The sequence below is a fragment of the Heterocephalus glaber genome, unplaced genomic scaffold, assembly GCF_053883595.1.
Source record: "Heterocephalus glaber isolate CG9 unplaced genomic scaffold, H.glaber_assembly_v1.0 deba00001465, whole genome shotgun sequence".
NCBI classification, from domain to species: Eukaryota; Metazoa; Chordata; class Mammalia; order Rodentia; family Bathyergidae; genus Heterocephalus; species Heterocephalus glaber.
Window position 1 is genome coordinate 21,542,027 of NW_028258312.1, and position 27,021 is coordinate 21,569,047.

Sequence of the window (27,021 nt, forward strand, 5' to 3'; positions counted from 1 at the left end):
TGAAAAGATCATCTTATGATATCATAATGTATCATTTAAATAAACAAAATATTTTAATGGATAATGTTGCATTGAAGATGTTAGCATTCATATAAAGTTCACTATTCATGGCTATTTTCTTTCTCCAGCTTTTAGTTTACCATTGTAACACTCTGACATAATTTGCTGAATGTCTCCCTCTCCCTCTCCCTCACCCTCACCCTCTGGGTGTATATGTGTGTCTGTGTCTACAGTTTCACCCTAGCTCTTTCTGGCTTTCCCAGGTCCCAGCCTGGAGGATTGAATGACCTTGCTGTTCTCACTGTGGGCTTCACCAGGTCACACTCATCAACAGGCCAATACTTGCCCCTCTTTCCTTCATGGCTTACAGTGGCATGGATTAGATTGCAGAAGTCTTCTTTTATGAAGGTTTTGGGCTTTGTTTCTGCCCTTCAGTCTAATCATGTCCACCTTCTCTGTTATGCAGATTTTGCACAATTTCTGGCATTTTATGATCATTTCCAATTTTCTATTTCTAATGTGGCAGAGATGGCCTCCCTCACACAATGTAAAGTTGTCACTGAAAAGCAGCTGCTACTCAGGATTCTATTCCCAAACCATTTTTCATTTGGCTTGACCTATGCTATAAACATGTTCTCTTCAAAATAAAAGGAAGGGAACAGAAATGGTATGTTATGAAGATGGTGATGCCAGAGATATACCTTGCCTGTGTTTTCTGTGTATAAAACTAGGGTGACAGGCATGCTTGGTGATGAGAGATGGACTATGGCCTGAACAGCATGTTTTCCCCAGGGACAGCGGCTTTGATAACCTGCTCCAGAGAGTCGCCAAGTGCTGCCAGAGGACAGGAAAGTTGATTTGTGGGACTGTGAGCACTTCCACTCTGGCAGGGTGGCCTGTTTTAGAGGGATCTGACCATCACCCCAGTCTGTAGCAGCAGCAACATCACCGCTGCAGAGGACAGAGTGGTTCTAGAAGACAATAGGGCCCCCAGTGGAAGAATTCAAGTCACCTGAATTACTCATGAGGAAATGCCACTACCTAGCCAGGAACATGTGTATTTAAGGTTAAACAAGCAACAAATAAACTTCAATTGTGTGAAATCACTGTTGTTACTTTAAAAAATAGAACAATGATGATTACCCTAAATAATCAGTTATCTATGTATAATTTCTATTAAGAATATTCAAGAGTTGGGCCGGGGATTTAGCTCAGTGGTTTCGCTGCCTGCTGAGCAAGATTGACCCAAGTTCGATCCCTGGTACCAAAAAAAAAAAAAAAAGACTATACAAGAGTAATCAAAATTTACAATTATAATAATAAATGACAAATTGCCCTTAATAACCCTAGAAGTATTTCTCCTTGCTTTAACCATACTTATACCATCATTCTTGCTACTTCCTGAAGCAGTTCTGGAAGTCTTCTTTGTGAGTGTGATAACAAGGTATGATTTTTAAAATACAGAAAATGCTGTTGCCAAGTGCCATTCAAAATAAAGGGAGCCTTATGGAAACATTACTACCCCCTCATATGCCTTATTTTCCAGATTGAATAACATGCACCTTCTGGCTCTTCCCCAAAGTCAAAATGCCCATGAAAGGTAAATATTTTGAATTAATTCAGGACATCAAGGAAGCCACAACAGCACAACTAAAGATACTCATGAAAGAAAACTTCCAGAATTGACTCAGTAAGAGGCGAGAATGATGAAATATGTGTGTTTAAATTGAGGAGCAGCATTCTGAAGGGGATTAATGCTAATGTAATAAAGGATTTTTAAAATTAAAACATTCAGAGCTGCCCCCAGGGCAGAGAAAGTGAGCCTTCCAGACCGCGCTGTACTATTACTCCCAGCACTGAGAACCAGAGCTGCCACCAATGCAGAGCAGGAGAGCCCCATGGGCTCCAGCAGCATGCACGCACACACACACACATACACACACCTGCCTTTGAAATGAGAAGATAGGTAAACGAGTCTCAAAACCAGACTTCCAGATCACCTAAAGCAACCCCAAAGGGAAACAAGATGGAACACTCTGATACACAACCACCTGGACTCCCTGAACTGGCAACGAAAGAGGATCTCAAAAAAATGAAATCAAATAATTTTTCAGACAACAGCAGAGATTGTCTCCATAGTGCAAGATATGATTAATAAATCTAGAGAAGACACAGATAAAAAATAGAGGAGCTGAGGAACATGATGCAATCCCAACATAGGAAACAAATGGAATCCATAGAACAGATGCAAACAGATTTCCAAGAGATTAAAAACTCCTTTGAAAGTTTATGCAGGAGAATGAGCCAATGTGAGGACAGAATTTCAGATATAGAATATAAGACTGCAATTAGTGACCAGGAAAAGAAAAAAAATTGCTTTAAAATAGTAAGAGACTATGAGAAATCAATCCAGCAGCTGCGAGACAAAGCAAAGACAAATAGCATAAGACTGATCAGAATCAGTGAAAAAACAGGAGAGAGTTCAGATGACATAAAATAACTGTTCACGGAAGTGATGCCAGAAAACTTTCCAAGCAGGGGAAAAGAACTTGACCTACAGAATAGTAAGTCATATAGGACTCCAACAAGCCAAGATCAAAAAATACATACATAGGCATATAATAGTTAAGATACCAGAAACCCAACAGAAGAACAAAATTCTACAAGCAATTAGAGAAAAGAAGCAAATCACAGCAGACTTCTCAATGCAACCCTCAAGGCAAGAAGAGCTTGGAGTGACATATTTCAAACCCTAAAGGAAAACAACCTTCAACCCAGATTGATGTACCCTGCAAAATATCTTTCAAAATTGATGGAGAAATAAGATACTTTCATGCCAAAGAGCACCTTAGGAACTTCATGAATACCAAACCAGCACCCCAAAAAGTTTTAGACAATTTCCTAGGAAAAGACAATAAGGATCACAGCCTCAGGGAGCACAGCAGAATGAATCCATCCAGCACAACAAGAAATTAAACACAAAAGGGAAAGAATCCAACAAACAGAAAAACTCATGACAATGATCAGTCAATAGGTATCAGTGATAACCATCAATGTTAATGGTCTCAAGTCACCAAACAAAAGAAATAGACTGGCAGAATGAGTCAAGAAGCAAGATTCAGCAATATGCTGCATTCAAGAAACATACTTAATTCAAAAAGAAACTCACAGACTGAAAGTTAAAGGGTGGTAAACAATACTCCATGTGACAGGAATCCGAAAAAAAAGCAGGAGTAGCTATCCTCTTTGCAGATCAACTGGATTTCAAACCAACACTGATTAAGAGATTCAAAGAACGACACTACCTCCTTGTAAAGGAAACAATCCAAGAGGAAGAGATGACAAACATAAATACATATGCTTCAAACACTAGTGCACCCAACTATATAAAACAAATACTAATGGACATGAAAAATCAAATTAGCAGTAACACAATAGTAGTGGGGGTACTCAATACCCCACTGTCACAAACAGATAGATCAACGAGACAAAAAATAAGCAACAAAATACTGGAACTCAAACTCTTGAACAAATGAACTTAACAATTGTTTACAGAGTGTTCCACCCCACAAAATCAGAATACACATTCTTGTCAGCCACACACAGGTTGCTTCTCAAAAATGGACCACATGCTCACTCATAAAATATGTTTAAGTAAATGCAAAGGAATTGAAGTTATCCCCTGTATATTATCAGACAATAGTGTGATGAAATCAGAGATCAAGGATTTCATAAAACACATGGAAACTGAAAAACAAACTTCTGAATAACCAATGGGTCACAGAGGAAATTAAAGAAATCAGACAGTTCTAAAATTCAATGACAATGACAATACAACACATCTTTGGGACACAATGAAAGGAGTTTTATGAGGGAAATTCATAGCAACCAATACTCATATTAGGTAAACAGAGAGAGCCAAATACTCAAGCTTCTATAGAAAGTAGAGGAGGACAAACCCAAGCTCATATAAGGGAGGAAATTATAAAGATCAGAGCAGAATTCAATGCAATGGACACTAAGAGAATGATACAAAAAAATCAATGAAGCCAAAAGTTGGTTCTTCGACAGAATAAAATTGACAAACCCTTAGCCAATCTTATCAGAAAAAGGAAAGAAAAGGTCCAAATCCATCCAATTAGGAATGAAAAGGATGAAATTACAATGGACCCAGAAGAAATCCAGAGGATCAATACTTACTTCAAGAACCTATACCCCAATAAGATGGACAACACAGAAGAAATGGACAGATTCCTAGATACATATGAATTACCAAAGTTGAATGAAGAAGACCTAAAAATTCTAAACAACCCAGTATCAATCCATGAAATTGAAAACATAATTAAAAACTTACCAACTAAGAAAAGCCCAGGTCCTGATGACTTCACTGCTGAATTTTACAAGAAATTTACAGAGGAACTATCCCCACTACTGTTTAAGCTCTTCAATAAAATTAAAAGGGAAGCAATACTTCCAAATTCATTCCTGGAAACAAACATCACCTTGATCCCCAAAGGAGAGAAAGACCCAACCAAAAAGGAAAACTGTAGGCCAGTCTCAATAATGAACATAGATGCAAAAAGCCTTAAAAAGATACTGGCAAATAGAATACAGAGGGTCATCAAGAAGATCATACACCCTGAGCAAGTGGGATTCATTCCTGGGATGCACGGATGGTTCAACATACACAAATCAATCAATATAATACACTATATCAATAGAGCCAAGGACAAAAACCATATAATCATCTCAATAGATGCAGAAAAAGGATTTGACAAAATCCAACAAGAATTTATGATTATAAACCCTACAAAAAATTGGAATAGACTGTCTCTACCTCAATCTGGTAGAATCCATTTTTAAAAGCCAACAGCCAATATCATACTAAATGGTCAAAAACTGAAATCCTGGACATTAAAATCAGGAGCAAGACAAGGATGTCCACTATCACCTCTTCTGTTCAATATAGTTTTGGGAACATTGGCCACAACAATTAGACAAGAGAAAGAAATAAAAAGAATAAAGATAGGAAAAGAAGAAGTCAAACTGTCATTATTTGCAGATGACATGATACTCTATATGGAAGACCTTAAGAACTCTACTAAATGTCTTCTAGACTTAATAACCAAATTCAGTAAGGTACATGGATACAAGGTCAACACACAAAAATCAATAGCTTTCCTTTACACAAAACAACAGATTCACTGAGAGAGAAATAGGCCAAACAATTGCTTTCACAATAGCATCCAAAAAACTGAAATACCTAGGAATCAACCTAACAAAAGAAATCAAAGACCTCTACTCTGAAAACTGTACCACTCTCAAAAGACAGATTGAAGATGATATCAGAAAAGGGAAAGACATCCCTTTGGTAGGAAGAATCAACATAGTGAAAATGGTCATACTTCCAAAACTGCTATGTAGATTCAATGGAATCCTGATTGAAATCACAGAAGCATACTTCATGGACCTTGAGAAAACAATCCAAAAATTCATTTGGAACAAGAAGAGACCTAGAATAGCAAAAGCAATTCTAGGCAACAGAGACATGGCAGGGGGTATCACAGCCCCCAACTTGAAACTATACTACAAAACTGCTGTGATAAAAACAGCATGGTACTAGCAAAGAAATGGACTGGAGGACCAGTGGAACAGACTAGAAGATGCAGAAACAACTCCAGACACACTCAGACACCTCATCTTTGACAAAAGAGCCAATACCCTCACTGGGGGAAAGATAGCCTCTTTAACAAATGGTGCTGGAAAAATTGGGGTTCAATTTGCCAAAGATTAAAACCAGACCTATATGTCTCACCATGCACTAAACTAAAATCAAAATGGATTAAAGATCTAAATATTAAAACAGAAAACCTGAACTGGCTGGCACAGAATTTAGGTAGAGAACTATTGAAGACATTTGTGTAGGAAAAGATTTTATGAACAAAACCTCAGTTGCCCATGAACTAGCACAAACAATCAACAAGTGGGATCTCTTCTTATTAAAAAGCTTCCACACAGCAAGAGAAACCACCAGCAGTGTGAAGAGACAACCCACAATGTGGGAAAAAATTTTCACCTGCTGTTCCTCAGTTGAAAATCTACTATCTAGAATCTATAAAGAACAGACTTCCCAAATTTAAAGACCCAATCCAAAAATGGGCATCTGAAATGAACAGATATTTCTCAGACAAAGAAGTAGAAGTAGCAAATAAACATATGAAAACATGTTCAACATCACTGGTCATTCCAGAGATGCAAATGAAAGCAATGCTGAGATTTTACCTCACCCCAGAAAGAATGGCTGCTATCAAGAAATCAACAAATAACAAATGCTGGTGGGGCTGTGGGGAAAGAGGAACCCTGCTCTACTGCTGGTGGGAGTGTAGACTGGTGCAAGCACTGTGGAAATCAGTATGGAGATATCTCAAAGAACTAGAACTGGAAGTCCCATTTGACCCAGCTATTTCCCTGCTGGGGATCTTCCCCAAAGAATTAAAAGAATCATACCACAGTGATATATTTGCACCCATATTCATAGCAGCACAATTTGTAATAGCTAAAACTTGGAAGCAGCCCAGATGCCCATCAACTGGAGACTGGATAAAGAAAATATGGTATTTTTACAAAATGGAGTACTACTCAGCCATAAAAATGAGAAATTAGAGACATTTATAGCTAAATGGATGCACATTGATGTGATACTCTTAAGTGAAATAAATAGGACACACGTGTAAATACCAAATTGTGTCTGTAGAGTGAGAAACAGAAAGTGTAAATAAGAACTAAAAGGTATAATAGATAATGTGAAATAAGAAAAATAGGGGCGAAGGGGAGGGGGAAGTGGGAGGGGTAGGGGAAAGGAAAGAAGGGAATAAAATTAATATGAGAAAATGAAAAATTGGAAACCAATCTTTGTAAATAGGGAGGGATGGAAGGGTTGAAGGGAGGGCAGGGAATGGAGGAGAAAATAAGAATCAAGAGAGATTATGTAAAGGTGCAAATTTCCAATGATGAGTGTCATTATATTGCATACTTAAAATGTACCAATAAAATTAATTTTAAAAAATAATTTAAACATTCCCCTTTTTTGTGATCATAACCCACATTATGTGAATTTTCTATGGATTTTCAATGCAGTAGGTACTTACTTTATTTTATATATTTATTTAATCTTCATCAATTCTGTTTTATATGCAGAGTCACTTCAGATAGTAAAGCAAAAGTCTTAAAACTGTTGCCCCCTTGAATACTTATACTTATGACTAAAATAAGCATAACTGATTTTCAATATCTGGTGTCCAGTTGCTGAATAGATTTTCAATATCTAGTCATCACCTCCTCGAAAGGTTTTGATATCATGTGTTCCTGCAAAGGTTCCTTGTGTCCAAGGACTGACTGCTGATAGGCTTGTGCAAAGTACTGGAATCACAAGATCTCTAACTTTATCCCTTGCTTAATCCTCTTACGGAATTATAATTTCATGACAAGAGTTTTTGTTTGTGGGTGATTGAAAGAAAAGGGAAGGCCTAGTTCAAAGGTGAGGGCCTTGGGTGTGCACCCTTGGTGGCCACCTCTCATCATTAGTCCCTTCTCAGCTCACTCTCTCTCTCTCTCTCTCTCTCTCTCTCTCTCTCTCTCTCTCTCTCTCTGCTTCCTGGTCTCCCTGAGATGAGCTGATTACCTCCACTGCATATTTCCACCATGATGTTTCTGTTTTGGAGCCAGCCAAACATGGAATGAAAGGTCTGAATTTAGGAGCCAAAAGATCCCTTCCTGCTTAAGTTATTTCATCACATATTTTGCCACATTGGTGAAAAACTAACATACTTGCTTTGGAGACATGGGGGAAATATAATTTGACCAAAAATAGTGTATTTTATACATTATGAAACGTTTAATAAAGCATATAGAGTTGAGGTCTTATACTGTCATAATTTTCTGAAGTTTTAAGACTATGAAAATCTACATTCAACAGATGATATACCACCCCCACATACAATCTAGACAACTACATTATTACTTAAAGAAGACTGCATGTGTCTGTGAGCCTCTCAACAACTTTGTTTCATTTAAATAGGCCAAAATTAATGCCAAAGATTCCATATATCATATATATTCTACTCTGAAATTGAAGAAAATTTTAGTACCTCCTTTTAAAAAAATAATTTGTGTGATGGGATGTATATGATGTCAAATTATACCAGTTGTAAACTTGTACCAGTTTTATAGATGAGAAAGTCATTTTTGTATAAGGACAAAATGCCTGGGTAAGAGATAAAAATATGTTGAAATGTAAATAAATTTTCAAACTTGTGCACAATTTGCAGCAAGGCCTTCTCTGCTACCTAGTTACATACAGTTTAGAGAGTAAAATATGTGTGTGCATGGGTGGTTTAGGGATTATGAAATTCATTTTTTCTATAAAGCAAATATTTTTGGTACTGAGTCTCACTTTCAAAAGCAAAAGTATAAATAAAGTAAAAGGCGATAATAGATAATAGAAAACAGGGAGACAGATCTTTTGCAAATGGGAAGGAGATCAAGAGATGCAGAGGACATTAAAAAATAAAAGATGTGCTGTGTACATGTACCAACTCCCTGCATTGAATCTAGTCATTAAGTGTCAAAACGTGTGCTAAGAAAAGTGAAGACGAACAAAAACCCTGATTGCACTGTGCCATCAGTACCATTGCATCACCAGGCAGAAGGATGCAGACTATGATCAGTGTTCCAAATAATACATTCCAGAAAAGACCTGTGGACTTGGCTTGACTGAAAGGAGAGACACCACATGATATTCAACCTTGTGTGTCCTATTTATTTCATTCAACATTATACTTTTGAGGTACATCTATTTTCCTACAAATGTCTCAAGTTTCTCTTTTTTATAGATGAGTAGTATTTCCTTATGTACAGATACCACCTTTCTTAATCCAAGCATCTGTTGATGGATATACAGGCTGCTTTAAGGCAAGGTAAAAACAAAGGGAACAAGAAAGGATGAACAGAAGGAAACAAGGGGATAGGTTCCTTGCAAGTGGAAAGAGGTCCGAGAGAGTGCATGCAAAGGGGAAGGGGAAATAAGTAGAATAAAGATGCTATGTACAGGTAACAACCTAAATGAATATAAATATCATATGCCATAAGATTAATTATATCAACAGGAATGAAAAGAGAGAAAAGGGATTTAGAGGACGAGGCAGGGAGGCAAGATTCAAAGGGAAAGAAATTAAAAAAAGAATCAGGCTGTATGATGTACCTGTATCTGGTCCCCAAGATGATTGTATACTGCATGTACTGCAAACCTGTACTAAAAAAAATCAATAAAATTGACCTTTAAAACATATTCTCTCATTTTCATTCCACACAGGGGATGATTACAAGTTGAGTACTGTGTGGAAAAGATGGGATGCAGGGAAGAGGCCTGCTTTTCTAAACAGACTGTTGCCTTCTCCTTCTCTAATACATCACCTCCCATCTCTCACCCTCCTTGCAAAAGGAATACAGGGGTCTTGCTGCCCTTTTCACTCCCATGACTGCCCAAGGTGGGGAGCCACTGTGTCATCCTACACCTTCAACTTAGCCTGCTGTGCCTAGGATTGGGAGGTTTCGATCTCTCCCTCTCTGCTCCTTCTTCTTCCTCCATATTCCATCTCTCTGTCTCTGTCTTTCTGTCTCATCTTTAGGGTGATATCATATTCAGAGTGTATTGACCTGACTTATATGTTAGTGTTTGAAATTAACAAGGGGCTCGGAAGATGACAGTGACTGGTTTGTGGTTACAGATATCTCTACTGAACACTTCCTTACATGCTCTGTTGATATGACCATAAGAATTTCTGATTCCAGTGTGTTTCTGAGGCTGTGTCGAGCAAATGTATTTACTGTTGTTCATTCATATAGTGATGTCTATTCATTTTTATAAGTAAGCAATATGTAATTCAGACATGTACTGTTTTATTCATCGACTAATTGATTTACTGAGCCAGTCAATTATTGTGTTGGTTAAGGTAATGTGTACTGCTTAATAGACAAACCATGAAATCCCCATAGCTTAATATAATAGAAATTTATATTTCTCCTTAATGAGTCTAATGTGGGAATTCAGAGGAATGTCTTCTCTCTGTTGTCAATTTCCTTGTCATTGGTCATCTGACTACCAAATCAATGTAATATGTCATAGCTTTTGTTACAATTTAAGGTGCAGTTTTCAGCAATGACTGCTGTAATAGATAACTCCAGGGCCCATGATTGCCTAGAAACTTGTAAAACTTAATTGCAAAATATAATGTCATTCACTCACACACCAGTGCCATACTTATTCTTTTTTTCCTTAAATTCTTTTATTGCTACATTTTAGGTATACAATACGTTTACATTTATCATTGGGTGCTTGTGCCTGTACATGATACATCTTGGTTCTTTTTTTTCCCCCATTACCTGTGTGCCCTTCACCCCCTCCACCCATCCCTATTTGCATAGATTTCATTTCCATTTTTTTTTCTTTTTTCATAATTTTTCTTTTCCTCTTCCCCACCCACCACCCTACACCTTTGGACCTTTTCCTATTTCAAATTATCAATTATTCATTTTAATCATTTTAACCCTTATTTACACTTTCAGTTTCTCACACTACAGAAACTATTCAGTATTTACATGTGTGTGTCCTATTTATTTCACTTAAATGGATGGATATTGAGGCCATACTCTTAAGTTACATACTTATTCTTTATGATCTGAATCTGCCACATAATGATTCCATTTCCTTCATCATTTGGAAATACTAGTTCCAATATCTGGATTCAAGGTTTCTATAAAAAGGAAAGAAGAGGGGAGAAGAAACACTCACCTCATGACCCTATTGGCATAGAATCAACATCTATTGGTGCCACTCTATTTCCATTGACAAGAAGTAAACACATAGGTTAGGTGCTGTAAGTAGAATGCTACCCTTCCCATTCCTAAATGAACATATCCAATGACTATGTTACCTTTCATAGCAACATGATTTTGCCGATGTGATTTAAAGTAAGGACCTTAACATGGCAAGTTATCTTGGATTATTCAGTTGCGCCCAATCCATTGTCATAGGTCATTACAACAGGAGAACTTTCCTATGGAAAAGACAGAGATGTGACTACAGAAAAATGGTAGAAAACTGCAGTGTTGTTGAGTTGAACACCAAAGCAAAAGACCACAAGCAAGGAATGCAAGCAGAGAAATGGCTTCTCACCAAGGGCAAAAGAAAGGCACAGAACTCAGTGAGATTCTTTGATCTCAATTCCAAGAACCCACAAGAGAATGTATGATAATAAATTAATGTAGTTTCATGACAGTAAGTTTGTTTTAATTTCATACAGCAATAATAGAAAAACAAAAGTATTCTCAGTCATGGTACTACATGTATTTGGGGCCAGAAAATTCTTAGTTTTAATGACTGGTTCTGTGCTTTGTGCAGTGGTAGCAGTATTCCCAGACTAAACCCACTAGATTCTTGTAAAAACCCACTTTCCCCTAGTTGTGACAGTTAAAATGTTTTAGACTGCCCAATATCCTTGGTGATTAAATCACCTGTGATTAAGAACAACCCATATAACCAAATCTACATCCATTGGATGGAGGTGAAAAAAGTGGTTCATGGCTATGTGGCCACTCATAACTTCACAAAATCTCTATACTAAAGAAAGATAGGAAACTTTGGTGGTCATCTGAACCACACTCTTCCAGCAAATATTTAACAAGAGCATATGTTAGAACTTCCAGACTATGTTCTGTGTAATTCTGGGTTTTTATTGTTGAATGACATAGTTTTGTTCTTATGAAGCTTAAGATCTTGTAGAAGAGAGAAAAAACAATAAGTTTGTAAACAAAATTGCTAAAAGCATAAAGTGCTATGAATGAAATAAACAGAGCACATAGCAGAGATTTTTCAAAAGGCACTTAAATCAGGCAGAATGACAACCCAGGACCCTTGTATAAAAACAGAAGTTAGGAAAATCACCAATGAGGAGAGAGAGAGCAGCAATACAGAACTAGATAACTGTGTGGGGTCTTGGACTGAGGGAATGACAAGCTTAAATTCTGTGGGTAATGAAAAGAAACTGGACACATGAATCTCAGTCAAGAGCAGAGAGATAGAAGCACCAAGTCAGCCCCTAATGTAGGGCTTTGAAGATTTTAAACGGGTCATGGTGGACATTTTCAGTGGGGTGTAGATGTGCACCCAAATCTCCTTTAAGGAAGAACTTTTTGTGGTGGCCCACAGATGGCTTTCAGCCAGTCTCTTCTTCCTGCACTCTCAGCTGCAGAACATGGCTTCAAAGATCCTTCTTATCTCCTCATTTCACAAAGGCACAAAGTGGATGCTGAAGACTGGATCTTTCTTTTCCCATTTCTTTTTTTGACATCATTAACATGGTCCCCAAAGAACTCTGAGAAGTAGAATTTCATATGGGTCCACTACTACACAAATTCACTGAAAGCATTTTGCTCTAGAACAGGGTCTTCAAAGCTTAAAACTTAGACCAAGAGCATTCATATCATCTGGACACTTGTAAAAATGAAAAACCTTTACCACCCCATACTTACTGAATCAAAACTGTAACAGTAGAGCCGGGAAGGTATCTTAACATACTCACAAGGTATTTCCAAAGTTAATAAAAAATCGAGAAGTACTAGGGTAATCTTGAGTTTATTCAGCAATTACAAATTCAACTATTTCTGTAAAACTGGTGAATCTTATGAGCTTTTCTAAAGGAAGACAGATGATACTCAATAAGAATTCTAATCAGATCTTTGATAAGTTAATTTTGTATAGTCTTTTTAGAAATATAATCTTTAAGAATGTGATACACTTAGTTTGACAAACTTGTTAGTGGTTAAACTATAAATAACCAAAAGAATTCTATTTTCCAAGTACATTCTTAGATACGTGCTTAATTTGGATTATACTCTAGGGCTTTGATTTCTAGAAATGCAAAAGCTTTATATTTTAAATGTCAGTCATGGCAGCAAAAGAGGGTGAAAGGGGAGAATTCAATGAATCCAGTATTATATTAATACATAGTAAAGCTCAGCAGAAAAAAGATGAATGAGAAATTAAATTTTTAGTGATATCAACACTATTTTTATTCACCCAGTTGGAATTTAATGTCCAACAACATGCCATGCTTAAAATAAACAACCTTTGTGAGATTTCCCAGGGGTTAACATTTTGGGGTTTTTTTCTATAAAGATAATAAAAACTAAAATAACACTACATTTAATGGAGAAAAGTGGACCAAGTTTTGATCTCTGATGTAGAGGTATTGTCAGAGTTTGCTCAAGTTCCTGATTTCCCAATCCATCATTAAGTTATGAAGAACATATAGGACTCTTTCTCCCTAATGTAAGTCGATCAAAGTCAAATTGATAAACTAATAAGGATTTAAAAGTAAACTGTTCAAGGAGTGTGCTGGAAAGAGCATGAATTTAGGATTAAACCAAGAAGCTTAATTTCTGATTCAGTTGTGTTGGCCAAGACAAACCTTCCAAGTGTCAGAAATCAGATAAAGACAACAATATCAACTTTAAAAGTAGGAAGCAATATCGACTTTATAAGATTTTTATAAGGGATTAAATAAATGTGTTCAGGAGGTAACACATATTACCCTAAGTCCCCGACTTACAAGCATTTGAGTTGCAAACTTTCCCAGATACAAACAGACCTCACATTAAGAACATTCCTAGATGTGAACAAATTGCAGAAGTAGCTCATGAGTGTGATGAACGCTGTCCCAGTTGTGCTCCTGTGTGTTTACTGTACAGTGCCATAGTATACAGTAGTACAGGACAGATAAGGACTTACTGTGTTTGTGTGTGGGTTTGGTTTGGGGGGGTTGCTTTACATTGTATATTTGTGTCAAAGATGTGTGAGACTCACTCTGTCAGCCTTACAAATAAATCTGATTCATGAAAATTCTCCCAGACCGAAACTTGTTCTTAAGTCAAGGTCTTAGTGTAGTTTACATTTGTAATAGAGTTCTAAAACCTGAGACACTCAATGCCCAAATCATAGTGTACCATTAGGTATATATTTCTCATCTCCTTCTAGTATGTTTAAAGCTCTCCTCCAAAGAAGTTTATTCTGAAATCAAAGCTAGTCCCATAATGTGTCCCATGTTTCCATCTCTGTAGCAGAGATGAAGAAAGGCTTCAGAGTAGGCCACCGTGTGAGTATCCACCCCATCATCAGTTCCATTCTGAGACAGAGGGTACCTCACAGCTCCCGCTTGGTGGCTAAGGGTCAGTTGGTGGAAGCCAGCTAGATATCATTGCCCCTGCTTCATGCCTCCTTTTGACTTCATGCCGCTTCAGTTTTCTTAGCCATGAGATGAAAAGGTTACATTGAACAATATCAAAATTAAAATTTATGCTTTTTAAGGAGGAAAAGTGTATGATTTATGCCATTTCTTCCATTGTTTTAAATTTGCATGCCTTCTCTTCTCTCCCTAGGGTCAGCTTTTATGTTTTTACCTCTGGCTGTATTCCTGAAAACTAAGTATCAATTAACCCCTACACAATCAAAAATATTGTCACATTGTTCCTGAATATACATATTTTATTATATTCTAAAAGACCTAAAGTCTAAAAGACCTAAAGTAGTTAATTAATTAACTTTTTATAGTGCCAGGATTGAACCCAGGGCCTTAAGCATGCTTTGTAATTGCTCTACCAATGAGCTGCACCCTTCCTTCAGCCCCAAACTAATGTTATTTGAGATGAAAAGGATTTATCTTTAAAGGTGAATTTCAGTTAGATATACAATTAGATATAATAAATGCTAAAGCTTATTTAAAAATTACTTTTGGAAATCAGAGTGACTTAAAAATCCTCAGTTGAAACCAAGTGAATAAACACCAAAATACTCCCCATGGAGCAGAAATAGAGCAGAAATAGAAGGGGAAATTAGCTAGAAAATGTTATCTGAAATATTTTTATGAATAAGACATTGTGCAGTGTGGGGTACATGTTAGAGTCAACATTTTCTGAAAACATATATATAACATTAAAAACATAATATTTTTCAGAAGAAGCTAAAAGAAAAAAATACAGGCCCTAGATAGATAGAATTTGGAAATGGAGTTGTTCAGGCACCTGCCTCGCAAGCGCAAGGTAACGAGTTCGATCCCCGGTACCAAAAATAAATAAATAAATAAATAAAAGAATTTGGAAGCGGAATACTTTGAAATTATGTTTTACATAAGATTCCCTGAGAACTTGAGATAATATGAACTAGAAAAAATATTCAAGCACATCCAGAAAATATTCAAATTATGCAAATTAAAGTTAATATCTGGGTATGTTTCTTTTTTATGTGATTAATTACAGTATTTTGTCAAACAGAAAAATTCAACATCACAAATGTTCCAGAAAAATAAGATTCAAACAAACACTACTAAAATCTATTTCTAGAATCTCAATCTAGTCAAATGTGCACACACCACCATAGACCACCACCACTGAGCCATATGAATAGCGCTCAGGGTAAAATTATGCAAACCGAGTTGAACAAGAATAACAAATATAAATGAAAATTCCATGCAATACTAAGATTTAAAAGTTCTTAACAGTTGCACATGAAGGTTAAATCCTAAATCAGTAGCATAGAGAGCACAATTATTTATATATAAAGGGTTCACTTACATACAAAGATCACGTAAGTAAATTTTGACATTAAGTTGCAAATGTCATGCAAGAAGTACAACTGTCTGATTGATATGCACAGTGTTTGCCAGGATGGTGACAGCCAAAGTTCAAAGTCACAGGAAATGTTGTCATCAGCCTAGTGTAAAAATGTACAATTACTTGCTATTCTCTTTCTGTTTAAAGGTGACTACTACTATCTTTTCCCTAGGCTACTTGTTCACTGTAGCTTATTATCATTACAAAGTATTCAAATGGATTAGCTTTTCCATATTGTGTTCATATTGGGAAGGGCATGTTTTAGACAGCTCACTGACAACGTTTTTCAAAGAAGCATGAATTCTCCCAACTAAAAATTACTAAGCAGCTTGTTTTTGAGAGTACAATCTCTAAATTGCATGCTTACGAATTCCTCTTTCCTGATAATTCATTTAATATAAAGAAATCAGAGAGAAGAAGTGAGCAGTATCTAATTAATATCTTCTAATGCCTAACTAATGTCAAGCATGACTCCAATTTATAACTGAACTATATTTTTACATTGAAAAATTCAATTACATTTACTGACAGACTTTGAAATGCCACATTATTTATATTGGCAAACTTTGCAGGCTCACAGTATATTTATTAACATTCTTTGCAGAGAATAAAGCATATATACAATACAGATCACTGCATTCTTCATTTTTTAATCTTTCAAAGTGATAAGTATAACTATCAGAGCAGCAAGGGGCTGCATCAGCCTAAGAGAGCCAAAAGACCAAACAGAAGCAGATATTATCGGGCCCTTCCTTTTAGTTTTCCAGGCAAAGCAAGGTAACCTTGACATTTCACTGTCCTCCCTGGCTTCCCCTTGCCTTTCTCATTCTCCTTCTCTGCTGCCTCCCCCTCAGTCCCTCCCAGTCCACCCCTGCTCCTATAACCACAGGGCCTCCCCGCACACATCAACAATTTTGAGCTGTGAAGAGGTTCACTTGCCACGTTGGTGACTCAGTTGCAATGCACAAATCATTTATTGGGACATGACAATGACAGAGAGACATCTGCTGGGGAGAAGGGAGGGGAAGAGGGGGTTATTCACAGCTGGTGCATTAGTCCTGCTAGCCACTAGGCCACCACAGTGTCCTCCTCCTCCAGCTTCTTTCCCTGCTTTCTGCCTGCATCCTGCTGTCAGCTGCCAAAAGATATCTGTTCTCACCCTTTGCTGAATGAAAAGGTGCTAATGCATGACTTCAGGATATGTCAGAACACACAGTACTTACAAGTGTTTGGAGATACAGGCAACCTGACCACAGAAAAAGAAATGAGTAACTAAACAGTAATTTTCTTGCAGAGGAAAGGGAAAAAAATAGTCTAGGGCTAATCCTGTCCCGGGGGGCAGGGTGATTGGGAGGGGACCTTTCTTAGCTTGAAGCCACCTCTCCATTGCTCTCTCTACATGAGATGTACAGTAGCTTTTACATCTCTTATATCTTAAGGGAAAAAAATTTCTTCAAAGTGGTTATGATGTACATTTCTGCTAGCTGACCTTAGCAAATGTATCAATTACCATAAAAGAAATAATTAAAAGTAACTATCAGAATAGTGTAGGGATATTAGTCTGCATTTTTCTCCTTGGTATATTCTAAGGAGGAAGAGACAAAATTAGAAAAGGATTGAAAGAAGCATTCCACTTGTGTGTGATAGCTGTGGTCAGATGATGCACTGCTGCATGTTGTATGTATCTTTATCTCTCCTCAGATAATGCCTAGAATATAGAACCCATTCACTCACCTCCGAAAAGAGATTCCTCCTGGAATTGGGCAAACATTGGCAACTTCTTTAACACCCAGAATCCACATCCAAATCTCCAGGCTGGTTTTAGAAATCTGATAATCCAGATGAGATGGAAGGGTTTATTTAAAACATGTAAGTTATAATGCTGAATCAATGCTACCCACAATGACAAATATGCTAGTAGGGGAGCAATTTTTCATGCAAAAACAGCCACACATCTAAAATGCAAAACATAATTAAACAAACCATATGTAGCATGAATGAGATGATTTTTTATTGGACAACAGCATCTGCCAAATATAGCACAGCAGAAAGATCCTGGAGAGTCGGGGCTCTCAGCCCTTGAGAAACAGTTCTGAAGCATCATTCCAAAGTGCTGCTTAATTTTTGCCGATTCTCCTATAATTCATGTGGCTCAGGTGACAGAAAGAAGTAAACAACTCTGAAGAATTTAAAGGAGAAGTCAAATCCATCAGATACAGTAAACTAAAGTTAGATTATATTTTCAACTTAGATAACATGATCATCTTTATACCGCAAATTTTCTACTAAAACAATGAAATTTGTTTCTTCAGAAGGTATTACTCTCTATCTAAATGTCTTGCAAGTGCTTGATCTATGAGGTTGTAACCACAACAAGAATACAAATTTTAAGTAAAGAGTACCATATTTTAATTTTCTCTTTACTTAGCAAGGTCATCTAATTTATTCAATTTTTCTCTTGATTTGCTTTCTAATATGTATTTCTAATAAACGGGGTGATTTCACTTTAAATATCTTTTGACAGAAAAATCTAAGGTGCTCATAAATATCATGTTAGTATTTATCCACAAGTATGCAAAAATAAAATTAATCCATGCAAATAAATGTTGATTTGCTAGGATAATTCATATAAACTAGCAAAATAGCCAGTTTCATAATTTATATGTCATAAGAAACAGGCTAAATTGTTGTTGTTATTGTTGTCAAAAATTCTTAAGAAATGCATTTTCCAAAGATCTTGTAGCTTAAATACTGCACTCACTTTCGTCTTATTTTTAATTAAATTTATTTTAAATGATACATAAAAACATACAAGTTATTGACAGAGTAAGGTAGTGTTGTGATACAGGAATATATTGCATAGCATTTGTCAAGTTAAATGTATTTGTCTTTCAAACATGTATCATATTTTATAATTAAAAACTTCCTAGCTTTTCGGAATGTGGCATTCATGGTTACCATTATTATCGTGTATAGTCCTTCTGATGGACTATACAGCAGATTATCTTGTTCCTAACTGTAACTCAGTACTCACTGCTCCACACTTTCTCTATCCCTCCCTCCTGCCTACTCTCCCCACACTCTCATTACTACTGGTCTAATGCCAACTTCGATGAGATCAATTTTTTTAGATTCCACATTAGAGTGAGATCATGTAATATTGATCTTTTACTTAAAATAATGATCTTACAATAATTCGCTTAATATGAGGTTCTCCAGTTCCACTTATGTAGATGCAAATGAAAGGATTTTGGTCTTTTTATAACTTTCTATTATTTCGTTGTGAATATATACAACATTTTCTTTATTCATCAGTTGATGGACATTTAGATTTATTCCAAAATCTGGCCCTTGTGAATAATGCTGCAATAAACAAGTAAGTATAGATCTCTTTTCTACAAACTGATTTTATTGCCTTTGTGTATATACTTAGCAATGGGATTGCTAAATCATATAATAGCCATATTTTTAATTTTGGGGAAACTTTGCAATGTTTTCCGATCTATGTTACCATGAACAATGTACAGGGGCCCTTTTCTCCACATTTATGCCAGCACTTGCTGTCTTTTGTTTTTTTGATAATAACTATTCTAACTGGAGTGTAATGAAATTTCACTGTGGTTTTGACTTGCATTTCCCTGATAATGAGTGATGCTGAGTATTTTTTTCTTGTACTTGTTGGCCATTTGTATATCTTCTTTTGAGAAATAGCTATACCGGTCTTTTGCTCATTTTAAAATCTGATTACTTATTACTTATTTATTGCTATTGAATTGTTTGAATTTCTTACATATTCTAGATATTACAAAAGCTTGGCAGCATTATATTACCTGTCTTCAAACTATAACACAAAGCTTTAGTAATTAAAAGTGTGAAATTGGTATAGAAACAGGTACTTAAATCAATGCAATAGAATAGGAAGCAAAGAAATAAATCCCACATCTACAGGCAATCAATTTTCTACAAAGGTGACAATAATACACATTGGTGAAAGGACAGTCTCTTCACCGGACAGCTCTGAAAAAATTGGATATCCAAGTACAGAACAAATCTGTCACCAGTTAAAAATTCAACCTAAAATACGTTAAAGATTAAATGTAAAATTCAAACTATAAAAATACTAGAAGAAAACAGGAAATGCTCTACATCACTGAATTGGGAAAGGATATGGGGGGGGTGGTTAAAACACGAAAACCCCATAACAAAAGTAAAAGTAGGCAAATGGCATTGCATCAAATAAAATGCTTCTACTCAGCAAAAGAAACAGCAGAGTGAAGAGACAACGTAAAGAATGGGAGAAAATATTTTCAAGCCATTGATCTATAATAGGTTAATATTCTGAATATATAATAAATATATAATGAATATTCTGAATATATAATGCCAGTTATTTTTTAAATTCCTCTTTGTGACAGAGGTACTCATTTCCAGGCATCTATAAAAACTAGAGGTGATGAAGACTTTATAGTTAACAATATTGTTAATTTTTATCGGTATGTTTTGGGAATATTCAAGTGACCAAAATAAATCACTGAAACTATATAATAGGGAGATGGAACCTGAAAGAAAATTCCGCTAATTAACTTCAGCAAGTGATCATGCAGAACTAACTACAGAAACACAAGAAAAGAGATTTGATACCTACAACTTGGAGTGCTATGTAGCAGGAACCAAACAAGGTCAGAAATTTGACCTAAAATGATGTATATTTAAGACTATTATCATGCAACACATTAGACACATTTATAGAAAAAACACTAATTCATCCTTTTATTAATTTATCTTACATTAGTATTATTTCTTGATGCAAGCAAAATATCTTCCTTCAGATATGAAATATATGAAAATATAAAGCTGAGAATTATATAATACAGGCTATGAACAAGAGTTTGAACATCATAGGTAAATAAGCCATTTTTCAGATGTGACAATTTTCTTCCATCCATTCACTGTCACACGAGCCATGGCAGTAAGCCTTTCTGGAGAGAATCCGCCCATGCACACACCTTGCTAGTGGGGCAGACCAAGCTAACCAGGTGACCTCACTCTTTCCCCTGAGTCACAGGTGCTGAGGACAGAAGGGTAAATGAGATGATCTGCTAGAGGTTAGGAAGCATAAATTTAACTGGAGAGTTTTTGAGAGAGAACATAAATTCAGAGAATACATGTCATGATGATCTATAAATAAGCTAAATCACATGCAACTGAAGCCATGAGGTAGAGAAAACATAGAGATTAAAGGGAGTGGAAATCACTTGGTTGATGGAAGAGAAGACACACAGTGGTGAACTCTCAGAGAGGAGCTGGGCACCATTAAGAATGAACTACTGATATGATGATCCATAAACTCATGTGCTGAACCAGCAAGGAGCCCTAAACCCAGTCCTGGTAATGATGATTCCTGATCTTCCTATACTTTTTATCCTTCTTATGGAAACTTTGGCCTTTTATGACAATATTTCCTGATATATTTTGTGACCTGTGATGAATAAATGAACAAGCCCTATCTCCATCAAGAATATTAGCTTTGGGCTGGGGATTTAGCTCAGTGGTTTTGCTGCCTGCTGTGCAAGGGCAAGGACCAGAGTTCGATCCCCGGTACAAAAAAAAAAAAATTAGCTTTAAATGTTAGTGTAATTTTTCTTTTCTTCTCTGTCTCACAAGATACTACCCCATCCCCTTTTTTCATAAGAATTAAACCTGAGCCTTGCACATTCTAGGTGATCATTCTACACTCCCAGGTCTAGATACCCACTTTCTCTCGGTGAAACTATATACACAGACTCTACAGCCTCCTTCATGTAAAACATTCTGCCCTCAAAACTTCCCTGTATACAGTGACAGAGTAGAGAACTTGTTCCACTTTAAGTTATGAAAGGAAACTTTTTACACAGCTAAACAAGCTCACACTCTTCCTCTTTCCTTCCTCTATACTTTCTCCTCTTGACATTTCTTTGATCTAAACTATTCATTCTCTTTGCTAACAGTCAACCTGATTTTCTTTTTATATGCAACCTTCAAGTGAACTGAGAATGAAACAAATTAATTAGCATGCTTGATTTTCAAATTTCAATATCTTCCAATGAAATGTACCTGGCATGGATATATGAAGAGGTAGATATATTAACCAACTTTATGTGCTGTTGAATCCTTTTATATTAATTACCACTCCTCCTTATGTTTTATTCATATATGAAAATTATTTGCATTAGCACATATTTTCTAATAAAATTATAATAATGAAGGGTAGGAATGCCTTATCATGCCAAATAAAACCTATTGCTACACTAACTTACATTTGTTCCAAAGTTAGTAGTCATAGTTGTAATACAATGCCTCTAGCTCTTTTCAGAATAAAGCCATATGAATAAATACAGAAAACTTTCAAAATGTTTTTACAGTGGTATAAAAATTGTAAATTTGATTTGTAACTCTCAAAGCCAATCACTAGTCTTCTAACCTGCTTTGAGAATTTGTGTCTCTGAGATGAGGAAATATTTTGCAGAGACTATCTCTTATAAATCAGCAATTTAGACAAATCATCATAAACAGTAAAGAAATGTAGATATATAAGAGATCAAGCTGAAACTCTTTTTCTGGAGGTGTAATTGTAAAGGAACAAAAATGAAGAGCTTGTAGTAGCTTGCTACATTCTAGACTTTGGAAATAAAGATAGTTTCTTAAGTGTTCTTTTTTTTCAGAGTAAAAATGACTAGCGTTCTCACAATCCTGTAGTTTTCATCCCTTCAACATTCAAACTTGTAACACACACTCTGTGCTTCTCATGTTCTGACTGACAGATTAATGGAGCAGTCTGGTTCCCAGCCTTTCTAGGTGAAGTGTAAATAGCATGGTTATCTGAAGGTAATGCCCTACCATTACAGAGTCTTCCAGAAGTATCTCACAGCAATGAAAGTAAGCATGGTATATTTACTTCCATTAATGTTTGCCAGAAAACTCCGTGTGTTTGAAGATCCTCATCTACTGTTGGAGACTTTATTGAAGAAATGCATGTGATCAAGACAAGGTCCCATATCCAGTATCACCATTGTAGGATGGGGGCTGCGGTCCCAGATTAGAATGGAAGAGCCATGGTTGTTCCTAGGATGTTCTGAAGAATCTTAATAGTGAACTTTATTTTAATCAATTGCCTTCAGATTTCTTAGGATTCATTTTCTCTGGATTAGGCAACAGTTCAATCTCCTACTGGTGGCCAAGAGAGGTTTATAGTGTAGAAATGGATCAAAAGAAAACAGTAACAGACTAGTGTGACCAGGCTAGACCCAGATTCTAATAGAAACCTTTGGGTTAAAAGTTTCTTTCAAAGAAACTCCAGATGTGTAAAATATTATGAAACAATAAGGATATTTAATCAGAATACCATCTTGTGTGGTGAAAGCAACGGTGAAAAGTTCAGACTATCTGGTACATGGTCAGAGCCTCTTTAGAATCACTTCTTTCTCCTGTGCCCACACATCTAAGTAACCCTGGAATAAGGGGAAAACTAGTTACATCTTAGCCCCATTTTGATGATCAATTTTACAAGAAAGCTTCATCTCCCACTTTTCTCACTTTACTTTTTTCCTGAGGTGACTAAAACTATGGTAACCTATCTCTACTCGAATTACATGTTACACTGACATGTTGCATAATGAAAAATGTTGGTTAAGATATAAAACAAGTAGAAATCTCCTATCTGGCTAGGGAAATTGAATGTACATTGGTCATCTTGGGAAAAAAAAGATAGGCAGTTTGTTATGAAGTTAACTATATGCTTACCGTGTGATATGTCCATTATGTTCCTAGATATTTTTCAAGATATCTAAAAACACATGTCTACATAAATACCTGTAAACCATTATTCATACTACCCTTATTCTAAAAGTGGAAGCAACCAAATTGTTCATGAGCTGATCATTGGATAAGCAATGAATGTTGCATCTATACAGTGCAACACTATTCTAAAATATAAACTGAAAAAAAAAAGCATTAAAATGTGACAAGTAGTATGGTGCAATTTCAATAAACAATAAAATTCGAATAAAATCCTTCACACACATATTTTTAATATCCAAAATTGACAATTATATCCTAATTATACAGTGATCAGTTAAAGTTCCTTAAGACTGTCATACATTTCTGTCTCATAAAGTCTCTCAGAATAGTTTTCTAGAAATAGTCACTTAATATATCTCTATTTTTAAAATATTTTCACTTGTATTGGAATTTGGTTGTTTTAATCTTATTAGAAATAAATAGGTCATCTCACAGACTGATAATGTTTTGTTGTAGAAAATAATCTATTATAAAATAGCCAATGGCATTTTTCACAATAAATCTCATAAAAACAGTATTTTAAAGCTCCTAGTTTATTTAGGCCACAACTATAGTTATACTCTCTAGGAATGTTTCTCTGTAAGATGATCAAAGACTAATTATATGCAATAAAGTATTGGTGAAGGGTAAAAGGAAATTGGGGTAATTAAATGAAGACTGAAACTCTGCAACCATCCTTAGTAATTTAAAATATATAAAAATAGAAACTGGTAAGTGATTTTTGACATTCTACTATGAAAAAAATAATATGACTAACATAATATTATGGATAGAAGAGCTACATTTCTTATTATATGAGGCAAGGTATGATTCACTTCAGTGAATATTTAAATTGAAAATTATTACAATGAAAAATACATTACCAGTAATCCACCTCAAATTATTTCCCTTTCCATCAAACACATTTATCTCTTTCTTCTTGCCATTCTCTGAAACACTTCTGGAAGTCCTCTTTTGTGAGTATCTTTAGTTGCACTGTCATGGCTGCTTTAATGTCCTGAACTGATTTAAAACATTTCTCTTTCATGGTCATTTCAACGTTTGGGAAGAGTCAGAAGTCGCATGGTGCCAGATCCAGTGAATAAGGTGGACGTGGACATTAATGTTTTTATGAGTCTGCCTTTCTGTGGGATGGTACTTGGCAGCAGCGTTCACCCTGTTTTTTTTATCACCAGCTGTAAAAATTTTCTAGAAAGAAGACTTCCAGAACTGCTTCAGGAGTGGCAAAAATGATAAGGAAGTGTGCGCAAAGCCGGAGGGACTACTTTGAAGGCAACTAATGACAATGTGTCTTTCTCACTGTATTATTTTTTAAAATGCAAACATTCACTGTATATTTTGATCACACCTAGTAAATCACAACTTGCCAGCCTTATGAATTATGAAGTTAATCTTTAAATTATTCCAATAAAAACCACTGTGTTTGGTCATCATAGCAGCGCTGTCTTTTCCTGTTGTATTTCATGAAATCTATCACTTTTGAGCCTTGAGGCTACATTATCTATTCTCTCTGGTATTGACTCAGTCAGGAAAAAGCAGTGAGAAGGCTCTTCTATTCCAGGTCTGTCCCTGGATTGTCTTGATTCAGCACGGAACCTTCTGCCTGCCCTGAGCAGCTCCAGCTGGACCCCAGGGCTCCTTCTCCCCACTGTAGCTCCTCCCTGGGCTGGTCTTCCCACTCCCTGGAGCAGCTCAACACAGACCAAAGCCAGCCCGCACCCTAGGAGAAAGGTAGCCTATGGCAGGCTACAGTGCCCAGTGGGAGCTAGGCTCTTTCTGAAGCCCAAGGGGCGCCAGTGAGATAGAGGTGATTTCTCTGGTCCTTAGCTCCCGCCTCTTCTTCCCAACCTGGAAATAGTAATTGACTTTGCAAAGTGCTGCATCCGGTTCTCCTGGAATCATTTTCCCTTATCATTGGTTAACTAACTTCTACCAGTAAACGTTCTTCATATTAAATTTTCCCTGTTCTAATAAGCAGCATAGTTTCAATCATCTGAACTGACTCTGACTGTAACAAGCATGTCTTAAATTTACTAAAACCTTTCTACATTGTAATTCAATTTATTGATAGAGTGTCAAACTCAACTGTCTTATATCTTTCTCTAATTTACAGTGGACCCTCGAGTTACAACTGGCCTGACATAAGAACAACTTGGGTTACAACCAGAATTTTAGTTTTAACTTAGGAACAAAGTTTTGAGATATGACCCCAATGCCTGCTGCTAGTGCTTCCAGATGGTCTCAGATACATATTTAACACTTGAAGAGTTCTGGCAGGAACATTACAACATCCTTTCCTGGGTTGGGTTAACTGAGAAATCCTGGACCAATGTCTCTCAAAGGACACTGAGATCTGCCTGGAAGAAAGTGTGGCTTAAAATTATACAAGAAGAGACTTTGAAAACCATTGACCAACTTGAGTTTCAGCCAGCCCTCAGGAACAAATTGATTCTGTAAGTCAAGGGTCCACTGTATCTGGTCTGAGAAGTTCCATGATCATGTTTATTAAGTAATACTTGTCTACATAAAAGTCATGGAAATAGTGAGCATCAGAGTCAAAAGAAAATAAGTTTTCTAACTTGATTTCATTATATCACCATGAGCATATAAGGAATGAAAAAACAACCCACTTTTGCTATTTAAAACATGGCTATCATTTCTACAGCACCCGCTTTTGCGCACCCACTTACCAACTATTGGTCAAATGCTTTCTTTGGAACCAACATTTGGAGTCTCGTATTCACAGTATACATAGAAAATGATTACTTTCTGCTTGCTACCTTAGCAGAATAATTGGAACAAATACATTTTAAGACTCACTCCAAGTGGTTCATTTGCAAGTATAAGTACGTTGCTCGATGGATTTGGAAGTGTATCTTTTGTATGGCCAACTGTTCTTTTCTTAAAGTTAGTAAAGTTTCACAACTTTGAGGTTTGTGAAAAGGGAAAACTGTAATTTTAGCAGACAGTGTTGTTCTTAGGCGTGGACAAACTTGGGTTCCTGCCCAGCCTCCCAACTGTAGGATTGTGCTGCTCTGAAGAATGCCAGGGCCTCTGTTTTCCTCTAATAGACCACAAGTTTTCTTGTTCGTTTTCTATTGTAATGGATGATAAAAACAGATTCTTACAGAAAATTCTGTAGAAATGTACACTGCTTATACCAGAAACACTGAAAAAATTTTCTTATTTTAGTATTCATGGCATTTCTCTCTTTTTTTTTTCCTTTTTGTCTTTTTGGCAGAAAACAGAAGCACAGGCTGCCTCGGCTGGCACCTCAGCTCAAAGGAAAAAAAATAGAAAAAAAAAAGAAAGACAAATCAGAAGAAAGGAAAATCGAGGCACAGATGGTGCCAAACATTCTCAAAGCCTCCATGATGCAAAGTTCTGAGATGGTTGGGCAGCGATCCCTCTGATGAAAGGTTTTTAAAAGATCTCTTCTTCAGTTTAGGTTAGAGAAAGGAG